The sequence below is a fragment of the Scyliorhinus torazame genome, chromosome 8, assembly GCF_047496885.1.
Source record: "Scyliorhinus torazame isolate Kashiwa2021f chromosome 8, sScyTor2.1, whole genome shotgun sequence".
Taxonomy (NCBI): domain Eukaryota; kingdom Metazoa; phylum Chordata; class Chondrichthyes; order Carcharhiniformes; family Scyliorhinidae; genus Scyliorhinus; species Scyliorhinus torazame.
In genome coordinates, this window is record NC_092714.1 from 177,527,118 (window position 1) to 177,547,550 (window position 20,433).

The window sequence follows — 20,433 nt, forward strand, 5'->3', positions numbered from 1 at the left end:
GAGGACTGTGTGCCAGACGTCATTACGGAAGATCAAACCGGGTTCATCAAGGGCAGGCAGCTGGTGGCCAACCTAAGAAGGCTGCTGAATGTGATTATGATGCCCCCGGAGAGTAAGGAGGTAGAGGTCGTTGTGGCAATGGATGCCAAGAAGGCTTTCGACCGGGTTGAGTGGGACTATCTATGGTAGGTGCTGGGACGATGTGGGTTCAGGGAGGTCTTTATCGACTGGGTCAGGCTGTTGTACCAGGCTCCGGAGGCGAGTGTGAGGACGAACAGGACGACATCTGACTATTTCAGACTGTACCGTGGGACAAGGCAGTGCTGTCCCCTCTCCCCACTGCTGTTTGCGTTAGCAATGGAGCCGCTGGCAATTGCCCTAAGAGCTTCTCGGGGCTGGAAGGGACTGATACTAGGGGGGGGGTGCAGAGTTTCATTGTACGCCGACGACCTGCTCTTATACATCACGGATCCAGTTGCTGGGATGGATGAAATCATGGGAATCCTGAAGGAATTCGGCCGGTTCTCGGGGTAGAAACTGAACATGGCAAAGAGTGAGTTGTTTGTAGTCCAGGCGAGGGGCCAGGAGGGTAAGTTGAGGGGGCTGCCGTTCAGGTTAGTGTGGGGCAGTTTTAGATACTTAGGGATACAGATGGCGCGGGACTGGGGCCGTCTGCACAAGTTGAACTTGTCTCAGTTGGTGGAGCAAATGAGGGCTGAGTTCCGGAGGTGGGATGTGCTTCCCCTGACACTCGCGGGGAGAGTGCAGACGGTTAAAATGACGATCCTCCCGAGATTCCTGTTCGTTGTCCAGTGTCTCCCCATTTTCATTCCGCGCTCTTTTTTTCAAGAAGATTAATAAAATGATTATGGGATTTGTGTGGGCGGGAAAGTCCCCGCGGGTGAGGAGATTGATGCTCGAGAGGAACCGAGGGGAAGGGGGCTGATGCTGCCAAACTTTAGTATTTACTACTGGGCGGCCAACATAGCTATGATAAGGAAGTGGATGGTGGGTGCGGGGTCGGTTTGGGTGCGAATGGAGGCCGATTCGTGTAGGGGGACCAGTTTGGCGGCCCTGGTTACGGCGCCCCTGCCGCTCCCACCGGCACGGTACTCCACCAGCCACATAGTGATGGCGACTTTGTGGATCTGGGGCCAATGGAGAAGGCACGTGGGGGGAATGGGAGCATCGGTTTGGTCCCCAATTTGCGACAATTACCGGTTTGCCCTGGGGAATATGGACGGTGGGTTCCGAGCATGGCGGAGGGCGGGGATTGACAGGATGGGGGATTTGTTCTTGGAAGGGAGCTTCCCGAGCATGAGGGCGCTGGAGGAGAAATTTGGGCTGGCGAGAGAGAATGAGTTCAGGTACTTGCAGGTGCGGGACTTTCTACGCAGACAGATTCCATCCTTCCCACGCCTGCCACTTAGGGGGATCCAGGACAGGGTAGTGTCCGGTGGATGGGTGGGGGAGGGGAGGGTCTCAGATATATATAAAGAACTTATGGGAGCGGAGGAGTCGCAGGCCGAGGAGCTGAAGCTTAAGTGAGAAGAGGAGCTCGGAAGTGAGATACAAGAGGGCTTATGGGCGGAGGCATTGAGCAGGGTAAACGCGACTGCAACCTGCGCCAGGCTCAGCCTGATTCAATTTAAGGTCGTCCACCGGGCCCACGTGACAGTGGCCCGGATGAGTAAATTTTTCGGAATGGGGGACAGGTGCGCCAGATGTTCGGGAGGGCCAGCGAACCATGTCCACATGTTTTGGGCATGCCCAAAACTCAGAGGGTACTGGCAGGGATTCGCGGATGTTATGTCCCGGGTACTGAAAACAGGGGTGGTGATGAGTCCAGAGGTGGCTATTTTGGGGGTTTCGGAGGACCCCGGAGTCCAGGAGGAGAGAGAGGCTGACGTTTTGGTCTTTGCTTCCCTGGTAGCCCGGCGACGAATTCTGCTGGCATGGAGGGACTCAAAGCCCCCGAAGTCGGAGGCCTGGCTTTCAGATATGGCGAGCTTTCTCGGCCTCGAGAAGATTAAGTTCGCTTTGAGAGGGTCACTGTATGGGTTCGTCCGGAGGTGGCAACCATTTATCGACTCTTCTTGGTGGAAAATTAATCGTCAGCAGGGGGGGGGGGGTTAGGGTAATGTAGGTTAGGGGGGTAGTTAGGCTGGTCCATGTGGGACGGGAGCTGGGTTTCTTGCACTATAAAGATTGTTTTTTGCACAATGTGTTTTATTATTGTTGTTTATTGTGCCAAAATGTCTTAATAAAATTGTTTATCAAAACAAAAAGCACAATAGCCAATTCTATCCTGCACTATTTGTTTACACCATAAGGTTGGAACCCGCCCAAAAAGCTGTTCATATTTCTTTCGCTTTCTTCAGTAAATTTTTGAAACATGAAGCCAGTTTGAGTCAGTTACAGATACAAATATCAGTAGAATATAGGCCCCATCGTAAACTGAATTGGACAGTTTCAAAGGTAAGTGCCAATGCCTGTTCTTCACTCTCCACTACCTTTTTCCCCGACCAACAGCATTTGTTCAATTTCACCGCATTAACACAGCTCAGTAATTGTAAAGGCTGAAAAACATGCATTAGGGCAGTTTTCCAGCTCATCGAGGGGTAAGGTGGTTACTGGGGTCAAGTTTTGAGAGTAATTTCATTTAGAAAGGTTACATTTTAATCTCTGACACCACCTGTCAGCCCAAGCCTGAATGTTGTCCAATTCTTGCTGCAAACTAGCACAGACTGTTTCAAGAGTCACGAATGGTGCTGAACACTGTGCAATCATCAGCGGACATCCCTACCTCTGACCTTTTAATGGAAGGAAGGAAACTGGTGAAGCAGCTGAAAAAGGTTGGCCCTAAGACACCACCCCTGAGGAACTCCTGTAGTGATGTCCTGTAACTGAGATGATTGATGTTGCTAATTTGCAATTGTCTCTTAATTTGGCTCTGTTTAATTACATTTGCTCAAGAGTCGCCAGGTATCTTTCGACACCGCCACAAGGTTGAAAACCGAATATTGATCAAAGACTCGATACACCAGTTAGTAAGTTCAAAAGCAATGCTCATTTATTTACACACAGTCAAATCTACTCATGCATAAACTCTACAAACTAAACTATCACTATTACTAAAGCCTATATTTAGCTTCAGGTGCCCACTCAGTCAGAGGACCGATGGCCGTTGCTCAGTTCTGAGGCTGCTGGGTTGAGCTGTTTACAGGATAGCAACTAGGAGCATCTATCTCGTAGCGTGCGTTGACTTGGAACTTACTTAGTCTGGCGTAGCTTTGGCAGGTCTCTCCTCGCTGAGAGCCATGGCCAAGAGAGCAGTTCTCTCTTGGTGAATCCTTTTTATACCCAAAAGGGCTTTGCACGCTTTTGGGCGGGCCTTGAACTTGGCCCCAATTAATTGGCCCTTTTCCCAATCGTTTTTATCGATTTTCCTCCAATAGAGGGGTGGGTTCCCTGATTGCTGGGTGTGTCCTAGTCTCCTCTGGCGCCGGGGTGTCTGTCTTAGCATTGTTTACCCAAATGTTGCCTTTTTGTTCCCGGCGATGGCTCATTAGTATGTAGATGGTTCTGCAGTATCGGTCTTGTCTGAGAGCTACAGCTCTAATCAACAGACAAACCTTGCACCTGCTTGCTTTTTCGGTATTGTCCAATTTTCCCTGCATTCTTTGTAAAGTGTCTATTTTGTAATCGGGACGTGGCCATCCCAGATGGCTACAAGTCCTCCTTGTGATCCTCAATGCGAAGCATGAAGGATCACATTACTGTGTCGTCTTCGTCCTCTGATCAAACGGGGCACCCATAATCAGGCTCTACTCTGCCCTATCCTATGAAACATAATTTTACTTTAATCATTTTATATACATACATTATTATAAAACTCTACGGGGCGCTATGTCATTACTGCATGCATTACAGAAAAATAAAAAAACTGGAACCTCTAACTATCCTCAATAAATTAGCCTCACTCAAACAATCCCAATAATAATCTATAACATCTTAAACTGTACAAAATAGCAACACACAAATTTCTCTGGCCTGGCAGTCAGACACAGAGGTTTACATTTCTTTATTTAACAGAATACATAAAGAGAAACGGATGCACTTTAATTCATGTCAAGGGGTTCGGGCATTTGGTAAAATCCAAAAATGGGGGACATAATCCTGTATACCAGGGTGCGAGAGCGGTAGGCTCTCTTTCCCCATTTCCTGACTCTAAGTGCCTGCATGACACTGCAAAGTATCGCCAGTACTAAGAGGGCTTCTACTACATACGATAGTGCGTACCAGGTGAGAAACTTATCACACCAGGTTGGGGTATTGTTAGCTGTCGCGGGGCTAGCTATCTCGGGGTTCTGTGTATTGCGGGGGTGGGAATCATTCACGGCCTGTGTGGTAGGAGTCAGGGGGGTAGCGTCCACTAGCAACTGAAGGGGTCCCGCTAAGATCCAGGTGAACATGACGGAGGCCGTCTTCATCTTTCCGTCTCTCTGTCTTCTTCTTTGTCTTCCTCTGGGGTTCCTGAGGTTCCGAAGTTCTGTGAACACAAGCATAATATCTGTTATTATCTTGCTTAAGATCTCGTATGCCTGTCTGTCTGTCCTTTGTTGCCAATTTCCCTTTAAAGTTGGTCACCATCTGTGACTCCCTCAGTTTTTTTAAAAAACCAAATATTTGGGACAAGACATCCGAGAAAAATACTGACATAGTGCGAGCTGTCTCGCAGCCTGTGTGATCTACCATCCTAGTGTTTGAGGGTGTAAATAGCACACAGAAGCAAACTAAGGGTTTCCAAAACCAAACAAAAGAATTTCGAACTGAAAGTGCCAAAATGGGGTGCATATGGGCCATGGCGGGTAAGAAATGGTTGGAATCCCCGGGTAGGATGGTGGCCAATGCTGTTTGTGCTCTACCCGAGCATAGCTGACCAGAGGGGGGGTCCTCAGGCAGGGCGGGGACCAGTGCCGTTTCTCCACTGCTTGAGCAACCGGCAAGAACGGGTAAGAATGTGGTCGTCGTGAGGGTTGCCTTGTTGTCTGCTGACAAACTTGTACCTCTAAACTGGTTTCTGTTGACAAACTAGTTCCTCTGAACTGGTTTCTGTCGACAAACTAGTTCCATTAACTGCCAGGGGGCATTAAAGGATTGGTGACGTGGGGCCATGAAATACTTTCAAGTTTACAAACAACACTTAACATTAACACTAACGAACAAACATACAACAAACATGGTGCAGGTTCCATCAGAAAGGACACCGTATCTCTCCATCGGTTCCTTTTTTCCATCATCTGGACACCTCACTGCTCACTGCGAACAGGGTCGCAAAGGGATTTGTTTGGTGGGAGTCAGACTCTATGTCATCATCTTCTCCCGGCTGCCAAACTCTTGACGGTCGCAATCATGGTAAAGCTGCTTGGGGCGAATTGGGGTCCATCTCATCATTCCGGATGAGCCTGAGCGAATTGTCTCGGTGCCAGGATCATGTGTCGAGGTTGGAGCTACTATGCTTCAATCAGTAATCGTCGGGCGGTGGGTCTGGGTCAGAGGCTTTGATATATGTAATCTCGAAGGGGTCAGTGGAATCATGCTCGGATTCGCTGGGAATGGGGCCTGATACAGGGGGATAATCATAACGTGCTGTGCTGTGGCTATCGTCATCGTGATCGCTAACACTGTCGCTGCTGGTTGAGGGAAGGGAGAGCCGGAGTCGTGCCTCTGGGGGCAGAGTTGAAGTTGTGTCTGAGGACGGGCTGGACTGGTTGGGGGAGGGTAGGAAAATGTCATCTGTGGGTGGGGCGTGCTCGTCTGCTGCAGCGAGCAGGATGTGGTGCGTGTGGCTGTTCTGCGAGCCATAAGCCTTAAGCTGGTTTATGTGAAACCACGCAGACTTGCCATTGGGAAATGTAATCTTGTATACCGACGGGCTGACTTTGTCCGAAATGGAGTACGATCCGGAGAATTTAGGGGAAAGGAATGAACTGGGGTTGTATAGGGAAAGCATCACTTGCTGCCCTACTGCAAACTCAGTGGCATGGACTGTTTTGTCGAAACACGCCTTGCTCTGTTTCTTCCTGGTCCCAAGTCTCACAGCTGCTGCGAGTTGGGCTGCCTTTATGTTCTCTATCAATTGTTGTACAGCATTTTCATGATGAGGGCTGTGACTGCGGGGCTGGCCAAATCCAGTCCTAATAAATACTCTGTCCCTTTCATGGGGCGTTCGGTCATGAGAGTGTGGGGGGTGTATCCTGTGGATGTAGATACCGTGTTCCTTAGAAACATTAAAGCAAATGGGAGAACTGAATCCCAGGTGCTGTTATACTACTGTACCATTTTCCTGAGGGTGGCTTTTAATGTCCTGTTCACCCTCTCTACAATACCACTTGACTGGGGGTGGTATGCAATGTGAAACTTTTGTCGAATGCCGAAAATCGTGAGGACATTTTTCATTACACGTCCTGTAAAATGGGAGCCTTTATCGGATTCTATACTGCGTGGAAGGCCCCATCTTGTAAAGATGTCCTGTGTTAGTATTTTAGCTGTTGTCTTGGCCGTATTAGTTCTCGATGGAAAAGCTTCCACCGATTTTGTGAAGGTGTCGATAACCACCAACACATACTTATAACCATTTTTGCAAGGGGGCAGGGGTCCTATATAGTCTATCTGTAGATTTGTCCAGGGTGCATTAACAGGGCGGGTATGACTAAGTTGAGCCTTTTTCGCATATCTGTCTGTCTGGGCACAGATCAAGCAATTCTCTATGTCGTGGGTAACATCGGCTTTTAAATCAGGCCACCAACAGAGCAGTCTGAGGTGGGCTAGGGTGGGTTCAATGCCTTGGTGTCCATGATTGTCATGGAACTGACAAATGATCTGGTTCCTGTCCTGGCTGGGAAATGTATAAATGCCATCTTTTAAAATCACACCGTCATGTGTGGTTATTGCATTCTTCTATTTATCATACGGGGCTGGGAAGGTACCCTTTAAAACTTCCCTGAGTTTCTCTTTCTCTTTCTGTGCCTTCGCTAGATCCTGAATATTGGTCTGTGAGACCTGAACTGCGTGTACTGGGGTGCATTCGGGGGGGTTCCAAAAATAACCATGCCTGGAGCCTGCCTTCACTAGGGCGTCTGCTTTAACGTTACCAGGGGGAGAAGAACGGTGATGACTGTGAACCTTAATTATTCCGTATTTCCTATCCTTCGCTGTCTCTAAGATATCGCGGAGTAATGGGGCTGAGGGTAGCGGTTACCATCCGCGGAAAAAAATCCTCTTGTTTCCCACAGGGGTAGGAATTCCGTCAAACTATTACAGACATACAAGCTGTCCGAATAGATGTCTGCTGGGGTCGGGAACGAGTCGGGGTGGTCGACAATATAAGCGATCGCTGCCAGTTCTGCTGCCTGCAAGCCTAAGTGTCCTGGCAACCTTAGTGAAATCTCATCTAGGGCGCGTCCCTGCGCGTCCTCTGCTTAAATACCGCAACCGGTGATTCTCTGTCCATTTAACACTGTGGATGAGCCATCCACATAAATCTTCAGGGGTGCGCACATGTCTGTGGGCTGGGGTCTCTGGGGTGTACTACCTGTTTTCCTGGGGGGTGTTTTGGGAATAAATGGGCCTGGGTTCTGTTTTGTGTTGATGATCTCACACTCAGGAGGGGTGCCTGCATACTGCAAATTATCGGCAAGGAAGATGTGGGTCTTGGTTCCTTTTACCGTGATGTCCCGTCCCTGTAAAAGAAGGGGCCAACGGGCTGCGCGTATTTGGCTGACTGTGCCATCTTTAAGTCGGCCGTCCAACAATAGCTGTGTTGGGGTGTGTTCTGTGAGGATGGTGATGGTGTTGAGTCCTGTAATGTAGGCGAAGTACTGTACTGCCCAAAAAACTACGAACAGGTGCCTTTCACAGGCAGAAAATCCTTGCTCTACAGGGTCTAACACGCGTGAGGCGTATGCTACTGGTCATGGCGTTCCTGGAGGAGCACGGCCGATAGGGCTCTGTCGGTGCTTGCTACTTCGATAGCGTACGGGGAAAGTGGATCTGGGACCTGTAATGCCTGTGGGGCCTGTGCTGAGTGCTCTTTTTAAAGCATCCCCGTCATCCATATGCTGTGGGAGCCATTCCCAAGGTGCCTGCTTCTTGAGAAGTTGGGAAAGGGGCGCTGCTTTAGTTGCGAAACTGTCAATATGGTTTCGGCAACAGCCAACCAGTCCTAAAAATGACCTGAGGGCTGAGACATTGTGGGGAAGGGGCAATTTGGCGATCGAGTCAATTCTCTTTTGCTCGATCTCGCGTTTACCATGTGTGATCACTGTTCCCAAGTAAATCACTTTCTCTTTCAAAATCTGGGCCTTCTTGGGGTTGACTTTACAACCAATTTCTTTCAGGAGTCCTAGGATTTCGGCGAGAAGCGAAATGTGCTCTTCCTTTGTGTCTGTCTGTAGTAACAAGTCGTCTACGTACTGGACCAGACAATCGGGGCGGGAAAACTGCTAATCCATTTGCCAGCTGTCGGTGGAAAATGGAGGGGGAGTAGTGGAAGCCTTGTGGAAGGCACATCCACGTATACTGTTGTCCCTGGAATGTGAAGGCGAATTTGTACTGGCACGCTTTATCCAATGGAATGTACCAAAAGCCGTTATTAATGTCCAAAACCGAAAAAAAATTTGACTGGAGTTCCTGTTTGAGCATGGTCTCGGGACTCGTGGTTACGGTGGGGGCTGCTGCTGGGGTTACTTTGTTCAGTTCCCGGTAATCAATGGTCAGTCGCCATGATCCATCCAGTTTCCTGATGGGCCAAATTGGTGCGTTGTTTGTGGAGGCTACTGGTCTGAGTACGCCTTGATCCAACAAACTCTGTATGACTTTGAAGATTTCGTCCTCTGCTTCCTGGGGAAATCCATACTGCTTCTGGGGTTTGGGGTCGGGACCAGTAATGTTCACAAAGCCAGCCAATTTGCCACAGTCGTGCTTGTGCTGTGCAAATGCCGCTTTCTGCTCCAGCAGGACTGCCCTAACCTGTTTGTCTGCACTAATGGTTCGAGGGTCGAACCAGAAGTCTCCTACTAAGCTAATCCTGTTTACATACTCTCCTACTGTGAGCGTGGTGGGGGATCATGCTGCCTTTGCCATTTTCCATACACACTTGTTAACTGGGTCAAAAAAAGGTTGTGGGAGCTCATAAAATCTATCCCCAGGATATGTTCTGCTGTCTGGGGCTGATCAACCAAAACTACGGGGTGCTTAATTGTGATGTTTCCTATTTGTAACGCTACAGGAGTGTGATGTGTCCCTGTTGTAAATTATCTGTAAAACCGCTGAGTGTGATAAACATAGAACATAGAACATAGAAAACACAGCACAGAACAGGCCCTTCAGCCCATGATGTTGTGCCGAACCTTTGTCCTAGATTAATCATAGATTATCATTGAATTTACAGTGCAGAAGGAGGCCATTCGGCCCTTTGAGTCTGCACCGGCTCTTGGAAAGAGCACCCTACCCAAACTCAACACCTCCACCCAACACCAAGGGCAATTTTGGACATTAAGAGCAATTTATCATTGGCCAATTCACCTAACCTGCACATCTTTGGACTGTGGGAGGAAACCGGAGCACCCGGAGGAAACCCACGCAGACACAGGGAGGACGTGCAGACTCCCCGTGATGGTGTCTGTTGTGTACCACGTGTCTCGCTGAAACATCGTGGAGGAATTGAGTGTGGTGCGGGACCCTCCTGTGTCCCAAAGAAATTCTACGGGGTGTCCCCGGACTTTGCCTGCTACTACCGTCTACTGGACTTGTCCCAAAGGGTTTCGCAGACCCAAGTTGGGGAGCCCGAACACCGTCAGTCAGTGCCGTTCATGTCTGCATTCTCTGAACGGGCGCTAATGCTATGGATCGGCTTTGCCCTATTCCTGTTTAGGGTGCCTTTCTGTTGGTTTCTCTGCTGCTTTTGGGGCGCGTTGTACTCGCGTGCAAAGTGTCCTAACGGTCCTCAATTGTAACATTCTTGAGCTTTGGGCTGGGGTGGGCTGTTCCTGCCCTCATTTACCCATGCGGGGTTCTGGTGCGCTTTAACTGAATTCATATCTGCCTGCTCTTCATCGGGTGTTATAAATGCGGTTTTGCCTTGGAGTGATTGCGGGACAACCTTTTCAAAACCCATTTTTCATTGTGGGCCTCGTCTGAGGGGTCATAATTTGCGCAAGCTTTCTGTCCTGCGTCTGTCGTGTGAGAGACTAGGATTTGAGTCCATTTGGCCATATCATCTGGGGACAAATGGGCGCGGGCTAACTCTCCGAAAACTGCTGTGAAGTGTATCCACAAGCGTCCAGCAAACGCTGTGGGTGCTCTGTTTTCTTTTGCCTACACTTGTTTAGGCCTTCTACAGGGTCTCCTCTGTTATAGCCGATCGCATCAAGGATCGCTGTGTGCATCTCTTGGAGTGTGCCTCCTCCTACATTCTGTGGGTCGGGAAGGGCTGCCACGACTGAAGGGTCGAGGCTTAAAACTGTGAGCTTCACTTGCTCCTTTTCGTCCAGGCCGTACATGGTAGCCTGCTGTTTGACTTTCACGAAAAATTGGTGGAGGTCTGATGTGGGAAGGAACGGTGTAATTTTTCCACACGCGTCCCGTAATTAGGTCACGGTTAATGGGGTTGTGTAGAGGAAATTTGCGTCTCCTTCTGCTGTGGCCCTGCGGTGTGTGGTTACAGGGTTCATGGGGGGGTGTTCTGCCTGTTCGGTTGGGGGTTGGAGCGCTTTCCTTTTCTGGGGTTTTTCCTGCGTACATGTCCCATGTACGTATCTATGGGCAGTCTCGTTCAATTCCTGCCAATCGGGGCCGTTTTCCTAATCTAACTGGGGTCCAAATGTGCTTTGAAACCCATTCTGAACGGAAAGCAGAGATTGCAATTCTGCAATTTTCTTCCGGCACTTTGCGTGGTCTATGGAGCTCTGCCTTTGTTCCGTCGTGGAAGTATGGAGTGCTCGTCGGGCTGCTTTCAAATCATTGCACTGTTTCTGCAATTTCTCAACTTATTGCTCGGTCTCTTGTCTTACCAAGACCGCACATTGCGTGTCCTGGTAGGCCTTAGCGTATTGCGTTTGGAAACTACTCAAATGCGCGAGACAAGACTGGCGTGCCCGCTTGGCATCATCCACCTCTCTGTCCCTCGCTGCTAACTGCTCTCTCAAATCTCTATTCTCCTTCTCTACTTTGCTCACGTCTACCTCACTACTTCTGTCTCTCTCCTCTATCGCTCTATGGAGCGTCCCAACGACCTCCTCTGTGCCTCGCAATTGTGCCAAACAGGACACGATTGCCATCGGCTTGCGAGCTTTCCCTAAGCTCTTCTTGTGGATCTCTGACAGGTTCTCCCACCAAGTATGTCCTATACTCCCGGGACCTGTTTCGCCATTGGCACAGAATTCACTCCAAAGGGGCCACCCTTTCCCTTTGAGATATTTCCTGATCTCATCTTCCCAAACGGGACACTGTCCTACTCTACTGGTCACTGCGACCTCGAATTCCTGGGGATTCATAAGACATTCCATTGCCTTCATTGTCATTTTCTCTATCTAGGTTCTCTACTGAACTTGGAACAGGGGGGTGATAAAGTGGTGATGTAAACACAGGTATGGCTTACGCTAATTTCCGGCCTACAAAACTCCCGACAGTTTTACACATCAAAATCTCGCAGGTTTACCTTATATCCCTGTTAGTACGCATGCATTAACACACTTCCGAATCTCGGAGGATTGATCAGTACTGTTCTTACACTTGTGGTTTTCCTGCTTCCAATTGGATTCTCAATTCAAATTTGGGTTCTCTCAGAGTAGTTAGGCCACTTCTAAGTCGAGTCCCGTCAGATGTCGCCAGCAAATATTGCTAATGTGCAATTGTCACTTAATTTGGCTCTGTTTAATTACGTTTGCTCAAGAGTCGCCAGGTATCTTTCGATACCGCCACAAGGTTGAAAACCGAATACTGATCAAAGACTCGATACACCAGTTAGTAAGTTCAAAAGCAATGCTCATTTATTTACACACAGTCAAATATACTCATGCATAAAACTCTACAACCTAAACTATCACGATACTAAAAGCCTATACTTAGCTTCGGGTGCCCACTCAGTCAGAGGAACAATGGCCGTTGCTCAGTTCTGAGGCTGCTGGGTTGAGCTGTTTACAGGATAGCAACAAGGAGCGTCTATCTCGCAGCGTGCGTTGATTTGGAACTTACTTGGTCTGGCGGATCTATGGCAGGTCTCTCCTCGCTGAGAGCCAGGGCCAAGAGAGCGATTCTCTCTTGGGGAATCCTTTTTATACCCAAAAGGGCTTTGCGCACTTTTGGGCGGGCCTTGAACTTGGCCCCAATTAATTGTACCGTTTCCCAATCGTTCTTATTGATTTTCCTCCAGTAGAGGGGTGGGTTCCCTGATTGCTGGGCGTGTCCTAGGTGGCCGTTAGTCTGTTTTGTTTTAGTCTCCTCTGGCGCCAGGGTGTCTGTCTTAGCATTGTTTACCTAAATGTTGCCTTTTTGTTCCCGGGGATGGCTCATTTGTATGTAGATGGTTCTGCAGTATTGGTCTTGTCTGAGAGCTACAGCTCTAATCAACAGACAAACCTTGCACTTGCTTGCTTTTTCGGTATTGTCCAATTTTCCCTGCATTCTTTGCAAAGTGTCCATTTTGTAATCGGGACGTGGCCATCCCAGATGGCTACATTGACCTTCAACAATAATCTTCCTTTGTGCCAAGTATGACTCCAGCAAGTTGAGATCTTTCCTCTCAATTTCCATCGACTTCTGTTTCACTCGGGCTCCTTGATGCTACACTCAGTCAAATGCTGCTTTGACAGTCACTCTCACGCTCACCTTATCTGTGGAATTCAGCTCTTTAGTCCATGTTTGGACCAAGGATGAGGTCGCATGGGTTTTCCTTTTTGTTGGTTCCCTCAGCACCTGGCATATGCCCAGGACTGGCAGATATTTGTGTCAGGACTTGGCCAGCTTGTTCAGTAGTGGTGCTATGTGTAAGGTTTTGAAAAAGGAATTTGATTGATTATTTTGGGCTGATTGTTATGTGAGAGTCCCTTTAAGAAATGGGGGTTAATTACTGCAGTGATATCAGAGTGTGGGTAGAGCAGGGCTGTCTGTCAACTTTTAGTTTCACTTTGAGAAAAGCTTGGCTGTGTCTGTGTTTTTGGGGTTTTGGTTTAGTGTTGGAGCTGCAGCCAGCCAAAGAAAGCGTAATGTTGTTCTCTCTGCCATGTAAAGACTATCTCTTGATCATTTGGTGAATTCAGAGTGATAACTGTTTTCAGTAGTGGATTTAAACTTTATATGCTTCTGTTAAAAGGTTTTTTTTGTCATATGGATGTTAAAAGGAAAGTTTAAGGATTACTTGGTGTTGTATTCTTTGGGGAATGTATTTGAATTGATGCTTGCTGAGATGTTCACTGTAAGTTTTAAAAAGGTCAACTGAATTCATAGAATAAACATTGTTTTGCTTTAAAAAGTACTGTTAGATGTCTGCTGCACCATACCTGTAGAGTGGGCCGTGTGCTCCCCATACCACAATCTAGTAAAAGTTGTGGGTCAGGTGAACTCCATGATACACTTTGGGGTTCTCTAAACCCTGGCCCATAGCAAATTGGGGGCTCGAGGGGGACAAAAGTCTATCTATTGGATTGGCTTTTTGAACTTAAAGACAGTGAGGGGTGAGCATATTGTGGTTGCTTTTCAGATGTGGTATTTCAGTTTAAGTCGGGAGTGTGTTGTGGTCAGTGGCTCTTTCAGAGGCTCTGAAGTTTTTGGGGGTGGAGAGGGTCACACGCAGTACCTTACGGACAGAGACTAAAAGCAGACTGTTAAATTTGGCAAAATGATTGCAGTTAACATTACCTGACAAAATGCGAAAAGATTAGGTAATTATGGTGGTGGCTATGCATTTAAAATTGCCTGAGGTACAGTCTGACTCATTGGAAATGGCAAAAATTCAGTTACAACTTAAACAAATGGGACAGGAGAAAGAATGAAAGCAGTTTGAATACGAAAGAGAGAGAGAGAAAAGGAAAAAGAGAGAGAGAAAAGAGAGAATGAGGAAAAAGAAAGAAAGAGAGAGTTTGAACTTCAGAAAATGGCCATGAAACATGACAGTCAGTTAAGATTGGCAGATTTAAAGGGAAATGTACAGTTTGAGGATAGTGATGAGGATAAAGAGAAAGAGCGTCAAAGTCGAAGGCTTGATGGGGGTCTATTTAAATATGTCCCAGCATTACTAATGTTTGACGAAACGGAGGTAGAAGCCTTTTACATTTCATTTGAGAAGGTGGCTAAACAAATGAAATGGCCACAGGACATTGAGGGCAGCACGGTAGCATTGTGGATAGCACAATTGCTTCACTGCTCCAAGGTCCCAGGTTCGATTCCCGGCTTGGGTCACTGTCTGTGCGGAGTCTCCACATTCTCCCCGTGTGTGCGTGGGTTTCCTCCTGGTGCTCCGGTTTCCTCCCACAGTCCAAAGATGTGCGGGTTAGGTGGATTGGCCATGCTAAAATTGCCCATAGTGTCCAAAATTGCCCTTAGTGTTGGGTGGGGTTACTAGGTTATGGGGATAGGGTGGAGGTGTGGACCTTGGGTAGGGTGCTCTTTCCAAGAGCCGGTGCAGACTCGATGGGCCGAATGGCCTCCTTCTGCACTGTAAATTCTATGATACTCTATGACATGTGGGTATTACTGTTTCAAACAAAGCTGGTTGGTAGGGCTAGTGAAGTGTTTGCTGGAGGAGGTATCTGGGACGTATGAGGAGGTGAAAAAATCCATCTTAGGTGCATATGAACTAGTGCCTGAAGCCTACAGACAAAGTTTTGGAAATTTAAGGAAAGAGCCTGGTCAAACATACATGGAGTTTGAAAGGATCAAACAGAGTAATTTTGATAGGTGGATAAGGGCTTTGAAAATAGACCAAACGTTTGAAGCTCTCAGAGAAATTATACTTTTGGAGGAGTTTAAAAATTCAATTCCTGATGTAGTGAGAACTCATCTGGAAGAAGAGAGGGTTAAAACTGCGAGATTAGCAGTGGAAATGGCAGATGATTATGAATTAGTTCATAAATCAAAGATTGGTTTCCGACATCAGTTTCAGCCGGTGAGGGATAGCGACTGGGGACATGAGAAATACTCGCGTGGTAAAGGTAAAGGTGATCTGATGGGCGACAATAAAGAGAGTGTACCTCAGATTAAAAAAGAAATCCAGGAGGGTGGAAAAGAAATGAAAAGTTTCATATGTTTTCACTGTAATAAACTAGGCCATGTAAAGTCACAGTGTTGGTGGTTGAAGAAAAGCACTGGGAAGGCTGATGTGGTAAAACAGGATAAGACAGTGAGGTTTGTTAAAGTAGTAAAGGAAAGCCCAAGTGAATCGAAGGAGGTGCAAAAGATTGTACAGCCTGATCAAGAGGTGATTGATAAGAAGGTGCCAGATGTCTTGAAAGAATTTACTTGTGTGGGTAAAGTTTATTCATGTGTATCAGGAGGAGCAGGTAAAGGAGTCACAGTTTTAAGAGATACAGGAGCTAGTCAATCGTTAATGGTAAGAGCTGAGGAGTTATGTAGTTTGGGAAGAATATTGCCAGAAAAGATGGTAATTCAGGGTGAGAGGAGTAGTGTTCCATTATATAAGGTAAGGTTGGAAAGTCCAGTGAAGAGTGGTGAAGTGGTAGTAGGAGTAATAGAGAAACTATCTTGTCCAGGAATACAGTTTATCTTGGGTAATGTTATAGCTGGATCGCAGGTGGGAGTGATGCCTACTGTGGTTGATAAGCCAGTGGAAAATCAGACAACTAAAGTGTTGAAGGCCGAAAATCCTGGGATTTTTCCGGATTGTGTAGTAACAAGGTCGCAAAATCACAGGTTAAGACAAGAGGAGAAATCAGAGAGTGAAGGTAAAGATGAAGTTGAAGTTCAATTATCAGAAACGATTTTTGATCAGATGGTTGAAAAAGAACAAGAACAGGTGGAGGATGAGCCGGATATTTTTAGTTCAAGAAAATTGGCGGAGTTACAACAGAAAGATGTAGAAATAAAACGGATGTATCAGAAATCATATACAGAAGAGGAATCTGAGTGCATACCAGAGTGTTATTACCGTACAAATTATGTCTTGATGAGAAAATGGAGACCTTTACATATGCAGGCGGATGAAAAGTGGGCAGAAGTTCATCAAGTAGTATTGCCGGTAGTGTATAGAAAGGAGGTGTTGCGAGTTGTACATGAGGTACCAGTGGGAGGTCATTTGGGAATAAGAAAAACGCAAGCTAAAATCCAAAAACATTTTATTGGCCTGGACTACATAAAGATGAAGCTAAATTTTGTCAATCATGTCACACATGTCAAGTGATAGGGAAACCTCAAGCAGTGATAAAACTAGCACCCTCAATATCCATTCCAGCATTTGAGGAACCTTTTACAAGGGTCCTAATTGATTGTGTAGGACCGCTTCCTAAAACAAAAAGTGGGAATCAATATCATTTGACGATAATGGATGTGTCTACTAGGTTTCCAGAGGCCATTCCAGTATGTAATATTACAGCTAAAAAGATTGTGGAGGAGTTACTTAAATTCTTTATTAGATACGGACTACCCACAGAAATACAATCGGATCAAGGATCAAATTTTACCTCATGGTTATTCAAAGAAGTTATGGATAGCTTAGGAATAAAACAATTTAAATCAACTGCGTACCATCCAGAATCACAGGGAACGTTAGAAAGGTGGCATCAGACATTAAAGACAATGTTGAGGGCTTATTGTCAAGATTATCCAGAGGATTGGGATAAAGGAATTCCATTCGTACTGTTTGCAATTAGGGATGCACCTAATGAGTCAACCAAATTCAGCACTTTTGAACTAATTTTTGGTCATGAGGTAAGAGGACCACTAAAATTGATTAAGGAAAAATTGGTGAGTGAGAAATCAGAAATTACATTATTGAATTACGTGCCAAATTTTAGGGAACGATGAAATAGAGCAGGTGAATTGGCTAGACAACATTTAATAGTTGCTCAAATTGTGATGAAATGGGTAGCGGACAAGAAATCCAAAGTTCGTAGTTTTGCCAGTGGAGATAAAGTTTTATTATTGTTACCAGTGGTAGGTGAACCTTTAAAAGCAAGGTTTTGTGGACCTTATCAAATTGAAAGGAAATTAAGTGAGGTGAATTATGTGGTAAGAATGCCGGATAGAAGGAAAACTCACCGTGTGTGTCATGTGAATATGCTTAAAAGGTACTTTGAAAGGGAAGGAGTGAAAAAGGAGGTTTTAATGATTCTAACTCAAAGTCACGAACCAAATCCAGATGATTTTGAATTTGACATGCCTCAAATTAAATTGCAAAATGAGGATGTTCTTAAAAATTGGGATAAATTGTTGAGTTACCTTCCAGAGGAACAACGGACTGACCTGAAAGAGTTATTCATATCACATGGGCAAGTTTGTGGAGATAAATTGGGAAGTACTAAAATGGCTATACATGATGTAGATGTGGGAAATGCTGTTCCAATTAAACAACATCCATATAGATTTAACCCTTTAAAATTGGCACAGGTTAACAAAGAGATTGAGTGTATGCTTAGAAATGGCATAATTGAAGTGGGTTGCAGCCAATGGAGCTCACCCATATTGATGGTACCTAAACCAGACAGTACCCAACATTTGGGTGTGGACTATAGAAAGGTTAATGCAGTTACAAGAATGGACTCTTATCCTATCCCACGTTTGGAGGATTTCATTGAGAAAGTAGGACAATCAGCTTTTATTTCCAAACTGGATTTACTTGAAGGTTACTGGCCCTTTATCCAAAAGGGCGAAGGAATTTCAGCTTTTGTGACTCCAGGTGGTATATACCAATTCAAAGTTATGCTATTTGGCATGAAAAACGCCCCAGCCACATTTCAACTGTTAACTAACAAAATTGTTTCAGGATTACCCAATTGTGAGGTATACATCGACGATCTGGTAATTTTCAGCCAGACATGGACAGAACATTTGAAGCATCTGATGGAGTTATTCAATCAACTTCAGGTGGCAAGTTTGGTGATAAACCGAGCCAAGAGTGAATTTGAAAAAGCCCAAGTCACTTTCCTTGGCCATACAATCGGACAGGGTCGAATGGTCACACGGGATGTGAAACCAACAGTTATTGAGGAGTTTCCAATACCCTCAAGACGAAGGGTAATAATGCGATTTCTTGGCATGAGTGGATTTGATCGAACATTGGTGAAAAATGTTTGTAGCGTGGTTGCTCCACTGATGGACTTGCTGAAGAAACATCGAAAATTTCAGTGGTCAGCGGAGTTTCACCAGGCATGTGACTGCCTGAAAGCTGTGATTACCAATGCTCCTGTGTTGGAGAATTACAAGGGACTCTGTGATCAGATTGAACTAAAGTATCTGACTTTAAAGAGAAATGCCGAGGCGTAGAGAAATGGATGGATCGTGCAGAGACCGTCTTGTTCAAAGAGACTGTCAATGGAGAGGGATTTCAGTTAGAGGAAGAAGAACAAAAATTGACTATATTATTATAAATGTTTGCGTGTTTTGTTTTGTTTAAAAAAAAAGTATATTTACTGTGTGCATTTCTTAAAGGAAAGTGAAAAGGTGAAAAATGAAACCATCTTGAAGTTGATGGTTTATTTTGATTTCTTGGGGGGAGGTGTTATGTGAGAGTACCTTTAAGAAATGGGTGTTTATTACTGCAGTGATGTCAGAGTGTGGGTGGAGCTGGTCTGTCTGTCAGCTTTTAGTTTCACTTTGAGAAAAGCTCGGGTGTGTCTGTGTTTTTTGGTTTTGTTTTAGTGTTGGAGCTGCAGCCAGCCAAAGAAGGTGTAATTTTGTTCTCTCTGCCATGTAAAGACTATCTCTTGATCATTTGGCGAATTCAGAGTGATAACTGTTCTCAGTAGCGAATTTAAACCTTATGTGCTTCTGTTAAAAGTTTTTTTTGTCACATGGATGATAAAAAGAAAGTTTAAGGATTACTTAGTGTTGTATTCTTTGGGGGCTGTCGCTGAATTGATGGTTGTTAAGGTGTTCACTGTATGTTTTAAAAAGGTTAACTGAGTTCATAGAATAAACATTGTTTTGCTTTTAAAAATACTGTTAGATGTCTGCTGCACCACACCTGTAGAGTGGGTCGTGTGCTCCCCATACCACAATCTAGTAAAAGTCATGGGTCAGGTGAACTCCATGATACACTTTGGGGTTCTCTAAACCCTGGCCCATAGCAGTTAGAAGAATTCCCACCCAGATCTACTTTAATGCAATTTTTAAAAAACAAACATAAAAGCTGTTTGTCTCCCGCACTTGTTCTACTTTAGTTAATGCCCCCTTCCCACCCTACCCCGTGGTGAGTTTGGTGGTATTTAATCAGGTGGAATAGTGGAGGTTGGTGAGATGCTGCCGTCTCGCTTCTACGTTCATTAAATCTGGGACGGGAAGCTCAGTTGACGACCTTCCCAACCCGCGGCCAACTGGGGTCCTGCGTTGATGCCCACTTTTTTTTTAAATTTAGAGTACCCAATTATTTTTTTTTCCAATTAAGGAGCAATTTAGAGTGGCCAATCCACCTAACCTGCACATCTTTTGGGTTGTGGAGGTGAAGCCCACGCAGACACGGGGAGAATGTGCAAACTCCACACAGACAGTGACCCAGGGCCGGGATTCTAACCCAGGTGCTCGACGCCGTAGTCCCAGTGCTAACCATTGTGCCACCGTGCTGCCCTGTTGATGCCCACTTGAGGGCCTCCTCCAGCCACTGTTGGCATTCACCTTTTGGCAATAGGAAACTTGCCAAGCGGGAAGTCCAAATATCCAACCCTATCATGGTTGCTTGTGGTTTCCCAAGGTGTGTGGGTGGGGGATGGGTGGGGCTTCCCCAGTTGGAAGGTACTCAGTGCCCTGAAAGCCTACCCCTGTCTTTGCTGCTGACCCCCTACACATGAACTCTCCCCACCACTCTCACCCGTGACCCCCTCCACCTGCCATCACTCATTTCTGTCTGGGTCCTTCTGCATTCCCAGGTCTCGAGTGAGTGTAGTATGAGCAACAGCCACCACCTCCCAGGGGTGCTGCCGAGCAATAAAAAGCTGCCAGCTTCTAATTGACAGGATTTCTGACCCCGGGATGTTGAACCCCATGATCCCATTAATTGGCTGGCTGGCGCTTAACTTGGTGGGCCTTGTTGCTAACTTTTGGTTGGCTCTTAAATGTTGTTCGTTGTGTCTTTATTTAATTTGCTCTGTTTGTATAACCTTTGCTCTAGAGTCGCCAGGTATCTTTATGATACCACCACGAGGTTCAAGTTCAAGTGCTGATCAATAACTCAATACACCAGAGAGTACGTTTCAAATCAAAGCA

The 20,433-nt window shown here is 46.2% G+C and overlaps 1 non-coding gene across 1 annotated transcript; it reads left to right on the forward strand.

Annotated features, from left to right (window-relative positions):
- The first annotated feature begins 9,670 nt into the window (after positions 1 to 9,670).
- LOC140428938 (small nucleolar RNA SNORD66) lies at positions 9,671 to 9,743 on the forward strand. The gene has a single exon (XR_011948943.1). It is a non-coding gene; the product is annotated as a small nucleolar RNA SNORD66 (small nucleolar RNA).
- Positions 9,744 to 20,433: the final 10,690 nt, after the last annotated feature.